The sequence below is a fragment of the Myiozetetes cayanensis genome, unplaced genomic scaffold (genome assembly GCF_022539395.1).
Source record: "Myiozetetes cayanensis isolate MyiCay16 unplaced genomic scaffold, myiCay2020 scf4, whole genome shotgun sequence".
In the NCBI taxonomy this organism is placed as follows: domain Eukaryota; kingdom Metazoa; phylum Chordata; class Aves; order Passeriformes; family Tyrannidae; genus Myiozetetes; species Myiozetetes cayanensis.
In genome coordinates this window covers 36,880,572-36,890,291 of record NW_026087631.1, presented here as the reverse complement: position 1 = coordinate 36,890,291, position 9,720 = coordinate 36,880,572, and positions in this window count along the sequence as shown.

Genomic DNA, 9,720 nt, shown 5'->3' with positions numbered 1-9,720 from the left:
AATCAAAAAGAAGGCGGTAGTAACATGGGTTAATCCTATTACAAATGAATGGGACAGTAAAGTACAGACCATGAGCCAGGGGTCTGTGCAAGTATTAGAGTTGGCTGTTATTCGTATGGCTTTTGAGTTGTTCCATGATGAACCGTTGAATAGTTACTGATTCTTCCTATGCTGCAGGGTTAGTTTCCCCTTTGGAGGCTTCTTTCCTCCTCTTCTGTTTGCAGAGCTGCACATGATGTGGTATTTGATCAATCACAGACAGGTTTTATATTTTACACATTCATTACCATACAGAGCTTTCTGGGCCTATCACAGAGGGAAATCAACGAGCAGACACTGCTGCCATGATGGTTATTATTCCCAAAACTTTAGAATAAGCCAAGCTATCTCATTCCTTTTTTCATCAGAATGTCCGCTCATTAAAGCGACAATTCTGATTAACAATGAACCAAGCTCAAGAAATTACCATGTCTTGTCCTGATCGTCAGCAGTACATTTCTGTGCCATCGAAAGAGGTGGTCAACAGCAAAGAGAGGTTTAACAGCAAATGAAATATGGCAAACTGGTATTACACATATTTCTGAATTTGGTAGGTTGAAATACGTTCACGTTACTGTTGACACTCACTCCAGGTATATTTATGCTACAGCATATACTGGAGAAAGGGCAAGAGATGTAATACGAAACTGGCTAGCTTGTATTGCAGTTCTGGGAATACCAAAGTTAATAAAAATAGGTACTGGTCCTGCGTATTGCTCATCAGTAAGGATTAAAACCTTCCTTACTGAATGGAGAATATCACATACCACAGGTATTCCTCATTCACCCACTGGACAGACAATTATTGAAAGAATACACATTAAAAGAAATGCTTAAAAAACAAAAGAAAGGGGAATCCACCCAGAGTCCACAGGCACGTCTGTGAAAGGCATTATATGTATTAAGCTGTTACTTTCCCCCAAACCACCAGTTACGGTAAAAGATTTAATATCAAGACAGTGGAATGGGCAAGTGGATCTTGTGACAGGGGAAAGAGGGTATGCATGTGTGTCCACAGGTACCCAGTTGCGCTAGGTTCCCTCTCGGAGTGTGAGGCCTTGCATCACCTCATCATCAGGCCACACAGACATATCAAATGATGTACACGCCAATTGACATATTGGAAACCAAAGAAGTAGGAAACTAACCATTGCTGCTAAATCTTATTTTATGATTATAATGTATAGAAATAAAGTTTTTAAGGTTGCGTGTGTGATAGTTTGGATGGGCAGCCACCGGATGTGTGGATGTGTGTTGTGTACATCTGGATTAGTGAGAACATGAATTTTTTAACTTTTTTATTTTAAAACAAAATTACATTATTTATTAAGGGTTTAATATATTCAGTTTTAATTTTATATAACCCGCAGATTTAAAGCAATTTATAAATTTTGGTTTCCTCAGGTTTAATATTATAAATCTCAGTTTCTGTAAATTTAATACTATAATTCTTGGTCTTCATAAGGATAGGCAGTTTTAATAAAAATTTTAATGACAGGTTCTTGGTTCAACAAACTCTTACAAGAAGATTATTTTAAAGCTTAAATATTAAGTTGTATTGTTTGTATAGTTTTAATTTTGTTTTAATTAATGAAAATGGGGGATGTGTGGGATTATGAATAAGTTAATACAGGACATCTTAACAGATGTAATGGTTGTGGTGTACACTGTGAGTTGAAATCCTGATGGAAGCCCGGGGAAAGGATGACCAATTATGAGTGCTCCGGGAAGAAGCTCTGAAGTGACTGGATGGGACTGTGTTTGCTCCTCCCACATTTTGTAACCGTGCCTTTCTTGAATATACGAACTTGTTCAGTTTCAATAAAGTAGTCTCTCCATTTCCACCATCCCAGGAGTATCGTGCTTTTATTCACTGCCACAGATAACAGATAACAAAGTGCTTTTAAATTCCTGTAGTATCAGCACAGATGGCCAGGATTCCAAGAGCGGTGATGAATGGAGTTACTTCAGTCAGTGACCAGTCATGATAGTATTACTATCTTTATTAATGATCTGTGCAAGCGGATCATCTGCCCCTTCAAGTCAGTTTGCAGACAATACCAAGTCAGACAGCAGTGTTCATCTGCTGGAGGGTAGGAAGGCTCTGTAGAGGGATCTGGACAATCCAGTGGGCCAAGGCAAATTGTATGAGCTTCAATAAAATGAAGTGCCGAGTCCTGCCCTTTGGTCACAACCACCTCATGCAGCATTGTTAGTCATCAGATCAATAGTTATTGGGTCAGAACCACCTTGTGGGGGTTGTGTGTGTGTGTGTGCGCATGTGTGGAGGGAGAAGGCATGGGTTGAACCTCACAGAGGCGGGGTGGCATTGTATCCCCTCATGGTAGACTCCTGGAGCAAACACAGGGAAGCCCTGGACTAGCTGTCAGACACAAGCAGCCTGGGAAAACTATAACACACCACACCTTCTCGAGCCCCTAAGCCAGTTTCAGACTGGCAGGGACACTGAGGACACTGCCCCTCACCCTGGTTTACAACCTGAGAGTGGCTGGTGGGTCAGAGGCCCTGCCTAGCGGGTTGGCCACAGGGACCAGAGCAGATAAAACCAAAGGGATATGATTGTCATGTGTCATGGCTCTGCCACTTGGACGTGTGAAACCTGGTCTTCCACAAGGTTCTAATGGTAGCTATGTAATTTGACTCTCCCTCTTACTCCTACTCTCTTCTTGCTCCCTCTGCTTCTCTTTATTTGCTCCTTTATTGATGCTTCGAGTGGCTTGGAGCTGGAGGGACTGGATGTTGACTTAAATGTTGTAGATTGATTAGATCTTGGCTGAAGTGTTGTGGATTAATATCTGCTGAGTCAGTATTTTGGTGGAACATTTTTGTCTAGCTTGTGTAGTGCCCTTTTTGAACCTTTTCCAAGTTCCCTTATTTTCTCCCCTGAATTTATAAAGACACCTCTTGGGAACAAGTCCATGGGTTATGCTCTTAATGCCATCTTGAGGAATTAAAGAACCATTTATATATATATATATATATTTTTTTTAAGTAAAACTCCTAGCTAAGCTTGTGAGCCCACAGCTCCAGGGATGAAGTGCTACAAGCACTACAAGCTTGGGGAAGAGAGGCTGGAAAGCTGCCTGTTGAAAAAGAATCTGGGGGTGCTGGTTGGCAGTTGGTTGTCTCAGGTGGACAAGACGGCCAATGGCATCCTGGCCTGTATCTGATGTAGCATGGTCAGCAGGACCAGGGAAGTGATTGTCCCCCTGTACTCAGCCCTGATGAAGCCACATTTCAAATCCCGAGTTCAGTTTTGGACTCCTCACGACAAGAAAGACACTGAGGTTCTGGAGCGTGTCCAGAGAAGGTCAACGAAGGGTCTGGAGAACAAGTCCAACGAGGAGGGGCTGAGGGAGCTGGGGTTATACAGCCTGGAGAAAAGGAGGTTCAGGGGAAACCTTATAATTCTACAAGTACCTGAAAGGAGATTGTAGCCAGGTGGACAAAGGTCTTTTTTCCCAAGCAACAAGGACAGGATGAAGGGGTATTACCATACATTGCTCCAGGGGAGATTTACACTGAATGAAAAATTTCTTCACTCAAAGGGTTCTCTAGCATTGGCTGCTCAGGGAAATGGTTAAGTCACCATCTCTAGACATATTTAAAATACATGTAGTTGTGGCACTTAGGGACATGTTTTAATGGTAGACCTGGAAATGTTAAGTTGATGGATGAACTCGTTCTTGGAGGTCTTTTCCAACCAATATGATTCTGTGACTCTATGGTAAAATTTAAATTGGTCGATTTTACATGAAGCAGCTTTTAATTTGCATTCTGGGGCCTTTTTTTTTCTTTGATATATGGACCTCTAAGTATTTTTTATTTGATGTCTAGAGCCCTATATAAAGCATATTTGCAATAAGTGAGTTATTTTTGGCTACTTTTTTTCTCTTTTTTTCTTACCTTACCAATATCACATATTACTGGTTGGAGCAGCTAAAGCATCTCTGGAAACAGATACAAGAGCATAATTTCAAGACTTATTCAGGAATCACAGTGAGGGACATCTCCCAGGTCAGGTGTAAGCTGATGACTGCTCATTGAGGCTAAAAATTTGGAGGCAGCCAGATACCAGTGGTTAGTTGCATCACTCTTGCATGCAGCTGGCTGCAGAAATTGGTGAACCGTAACAACATTAAGCCGACAGGTCACAGATGCTATGCTGGATTGCTGCTCATAAGCATTGACAAAAAGAAAATACACTGAAGAAAAATGGCTACTGAAGTGCATTTTATTATACAGTAATTTGTAATACAGGAAAGGTGTAGTTTTTAAACAAATATATATGTAAAATTACAGTAAATGCAGTGATAAGTAGATTTAAGGAGGAGCAAACTACATGAACACAACTATTACTTGTAAACAGTATAAAATTTAAAAAAGTTTTCACCATTAGGGCCTTATTTATATAATATACAGACTTTTATTAAAAGATGATCATGCAATGGGCTCAATTTTTTCCTCATACTAGTATGAAAACACACTTTTATTTTGCAGACTTAACTTCATGATCAGTGGGAAACCTGGCAGATTGGTTTTGTTACTCAGATACTTACTGACTAATTTCCTATCAGACCAGCCATCTTGAGCTATAACTGAAGGAGCAGAAACTGTAGAAAAAGGACTTGTTTGTACAAACTCAGTAATGCGTTGGCATATACATTTCACATATCAGTTTCTCTCAAAAAACAAGATATTTTAAAAAAATTAATAATGATGAATCCGAAGGATATCAATAAGAAAGGATTAGGATTATAGTAATATAGAGCAAGAGAAGTAAATAAAATAACTGCTGCTGTAAAAAGGTTCTCTAATAAGTTAAGTAGCCCAGACAAGGTCAGAGAGATAGTATTACATGCCATATCAAGTCTGGCAGAGGTAGTGGTAAAGGGTATTTGAACTGCACTTGAAATATTGATCCATTTTTATAACTACCTAATATAGCCAGAAACATCTTAGAAATATGTGTCTTTTAAATACAGTGAAGTGCCTTGACTATATAAATATATTTGCCTCTTGAGTTTAAGAATTAGAGGTCTTTGACTGCAGCATTTTCCCCTAAAATATTGCCTAGCATTGCTGTAGAGCAGTGTATTAAGGAAGACAAGAAAACCACTTTAAAAGGATCTATATATGGACTGCCTGCACTAGCACAAAACCTATTACTTTATTTAGGGACCTATATGTATGCACATTTGGGGATCTACATGTATGCGCATCTACATGATGCTCCTTGAAGGAGTGGCCCATAGATATTTTCCTTGAAGTACATTTTAACATGGCATACAGATTTACAACTGTAGTTTTTTTCCTAAAATAATTGAGGATTTTGTAGTTACTTACACAGAAAAATACTTAAGGCATATAAGGCCGTAACAGTACTTTGAAGCTGCAGCTTGTCTTATCAGGACACTAATATATGCTAAACAGGCACAAAGTGGTTACAAGAACTTACGTGATCAAAACATATTTTAAGAGTGTTTCACAGAAATTATTGCCTAAGAAATGTGTACTACATTACAATTAAAAAGGGTAAAAAACCCCCAATATAAAATAATGCTTCCCTGTCAACTGAATAAAAATAATTTAGTTACAGATTACGAGGAAAAATATGAAAAACCTTTCCTTTTCAAATAAATACATGTACTAAGGGAGTACATTCACTAACAAAAATAATAACTTTGTGCAATTACATGAACAGTTCTTATGTACTGAACAAAATCATAAAAACATTCAAAGGACAATAGTGCAATCATGTCAGAGCATAAAGCTGGTGTATGTCATTTTACCCCTCAGACTGAAGGCAAGATAACCCGTCAAAGCAACACAATGAAGAGTCATGCATTATATAAATATGTGCTTTAATTTCTAAATTTAAATATGTTTCCAAGTTTTTTTGCTTTAACATTAATAAAACACGGTATTATGTGAACACTAAAGACATGATGGAGCTGATCATCACAGAAGATTTCCAAAACCAGTTCCAACTGAGCTACAGCTATATCCCCATTTGGTAGTGCTTTTTAAGTCTTCTAAACATTGATCATACATTTAATTCAAGGTAAAACTTTGTTACTGTTAACAGTTTTCAACCCTGAATCTTATTTAAAAACAACACTGTTTCAAATTAAAGTTGCTTTACATGACACAAAAAAAACTACAGAGCTTACAAAAAGGAATTCAGGTTACATAATTTGGCTAAATAACACAAGATAGATTTTGGTCATTAAAATAAATGGGAAAAAGAAAAAAAGTACACAAAATATCAATGGCCTAATCCTGCAGAGAAAGAAAAACTGGTGCGAAGGCAGGTCCCTGAACTCACATACTTTAAAAAGCCTCTCTACAGGCATGGACATTCACACGGCACTCTCTGTATGACAAAAATATTAGATATGAAAGCAATTACTGCACATGCACACATGCTGCTAATTCTGGGATGTGGAACCCACATTTACAAGAGGTTGCAAGAGGTTGTCCTGATGTTATTATATCAGTCAAGAGAACACCAAGGGCGATCTACGAAAAGGGTGAGTTATCAAGATTGCAGATAAACTCTTCTTAGTAGAAGGAGATGATATAAGGAGGGGAAACTGATACAAATGTGTAGCCACTTGCGAAATGAAGGCTGGACACGGAGAGAAATGTTTATCCTAAAGAGAAGGGCAACCATGGGAATAGGTTGCCCAGAACAGTGACAGTATCTCTGTCCTGTGAGATTTTCAGAGCCTGGATAGCCAAACCTAGAGCTAACCTGATCTAGGGCTGGCAAAATTCCATCTCTTGGGAGGTTGTACAAAACCACTTCCAAAAATCCTTCCTGCAAACAACTTTATGTGATTCTTTGTATTCAACCAAAATGCTTAGCCCATGTAGGTATGTCAACAAGGTTGAGGAAAGCATATTTCACCTCATTTACTGCAGGCCAAGACCACAGAGCGGGTCAAACACAATAGGTCAGGACAGACACAAAGAACAGTGAGCCTCAGTCGTGTTAATACAAGATCATGGTGGCTCTCACAGGCCAATGGCCTATTTCTCTAAATTATTAGACCTAGTGGTTAGGGGATGGCCACATTGCCTTCAAAGTTATGCAGCTACAGTTCAAATAGTGCTTGAGGCTAGAAAGCTAACTAATGCAGGGCATTTAGTAGTTAGAGTCCCACTCTAAGTTAAAGCATTATTGACAGAAAGAGCCTCTAAATGGATGACTAATGCATGATTGTTATAGTATGAAACTTGTCTAATCGAGCAAGATGATTTAGAAATCAAAGGTGGAAAAAGTTTCAATCCAGCCTGCTGTTTAAACATGGATGAACAAAACCCTGAAATAGTTCATGATTGCACTCAGGTAACAGATCTTCAAACAGGAGCTAGAGTTCACCTAACAGATGGTCCACTATCCAGAGGACAAAATGTGTTTTTTGATGGATCCTCACAGGTAATAGAAGGAAAGCTTTATGCTGGGTATGTTATAATTGAAGGAGAACAGTTAAAAGAGTGTGGTAGATTACCTTGTATCTGGTCAGCACAAACAGCTGAACTATTTGCTCTGATATGAGCTTGTGAAATACACCAGGGAAAAATAGCTAATGTCTATACCGATTCCAAATATGCATATATTCCAAATGTGCATATGTGTTTGAGAAATTATGGGAAGAAAGGGGATTTTTAACCCATAGAGGCAAGGCACTAGCACAAGAGAATTTGATAAAGAGATTATTGAAAACCTCAACGCACAGCAGTGGTCCATGTTAAAGGACATCAAACAGGATATTCTGCAGAAGCGACTGGTAATAGATTGTAGAATCATAGAATCGTAGAATAGATTGGGTTGGAAAAGACCTCCAAGATCATCAAGTCCAACCCCTGATCCAACTCCAATTACTATATCATGGCACTAAGAGCCATGTCCAATCTCTTTTTAAAAACCTCCAGGGATGGTGAATCCACCACCTCTCTGGGCAGGCCGTTCCAATGCCTGATCACCCTCTCTGTAAAGAATTTCTTCCTAACATCTAACCTAAACTTCCCCTGGCAGAGCTTGAGCCCATGTCCCCTTGTCCTGTTGTTGGTTGCCTGGGAGAAGAGACCAACCCCCACCTGGCTATAACTTCCCTTCAGGTAGTTGAAGAGAGTGATGAGGTCACCTCTAAGCCTTCTCTTCTCTAGACTAAACTCCAGCTCCCTCAGCCTCTCCTCATAGGACTTGTGCTCAAGTCCCTTCACCAGTCTGGTTGCTCTTCTCTGGACCCGCTCCAGCACCTCAATATCCTTCCTGAACTGAGGGGCCCAGAGCTGAACACAATACTCAAGGTGCAGCCTCACCAGTGCTGAGTACAGGGGAAGGATCACTTCCCTGCTCCTGCTGGCCACACTGTTCTTGATCCAGGCCAGGATGCCATTGGCCTTCTTGGCCACCTGGGCACACTGCTGGCTCACGTTCAGCTTCCTGTCAATCAGCACCCCCAGATCCCTTTCCACCTGGCTGCTCTCCAGCCACTCTGTGCCCAGCCTGTAGCGCTGCAGGGGTTGTTGTGGCCAAAGTGCAAGACCCGGCACTTGGCCTTGTTGAACTTCATTCCACTGGAATCAGCCCAACCCTCCAGCCTATCCAGGTCCCTCTGCAGAGCCCTCCTGCCTTCCGGTAGGTTGACACTCCCTCCCAACTTGGTGTCATCAGCAAATTTGCTGATGATGGACTAAATCCCCTCATCTAAATCATCGATAAAGATGTTAAACAGGACTGGGCCCAGCACTGATCCCTGGGGACACCACTGGTGACCGGCCGCCAGCTGGAGGCAGCCCCGTTCACCAGCACTCTCTGGGCCCGGCCCTCCAGCCAGTTCCTAGCCCAGCACAGAGTGCCCCTGTCCAAGCCATGGGCTGCAGCTTTTCCAGGAGTATATTATGGGAGACAGTGTCAAAGGCTTTGCTGAAGTCCAGATAGACACATCCACAGCCTTCCCCTCATCCACCAAGCAGGTCACCTGATCATAAAAGGAGATCAGGTTGGTCAGACAGGATCTGCCCCTCCTAAACCCACCCTGGCTGGGTCTGATCCCTTGTCCATCCTGTAGGTGCTGTGTGATTGCACTCAGGATGATCTGCTCCATAACTTTGGCAGGCACCGAGGTCAGGCTGACAGGCCTGGAGTTACCAGGGTCAGCCTTGCAGCCTTTTTTATGGATTGGGGTGATATTTGCCAACTTCCAATCATATGGGACCTCCCCAGTGAGCCAGGACTGTTGGACGATGATGGAGAGCTGCTTGGCAAGCTCTTCTGCCAGCTCCCTCATTACCCTAGGATGGATCCCGTCTGGTCCTATAGACTTGTGAGGATCCAGATGACTCAGTAAGTCACTAACTATTTCCTCCTGGAATACAGGGGGGCTATTTGGTTTCCTCTCTCTGTCTACCAGCTCCAGAGGCCAGTTGCCTTGAGGGCCACCTGTCTTACTGGTAAAAACTGAGGCAAAGTAGGTGTTAAGTACCTCAGCCTTCTCCTCATCTCTATTAACTATGTTTCCCTCTGAGTCCACCAAAGAATGGAGGTTTTCTTTGCCCCTCCTTTTGTTATTAATGTATTTATAGAAGGACTTTTTGTTATCCCTAACAGAAGTGGCCAATTTAACTTCAAATTGTGCTTTGTATCCC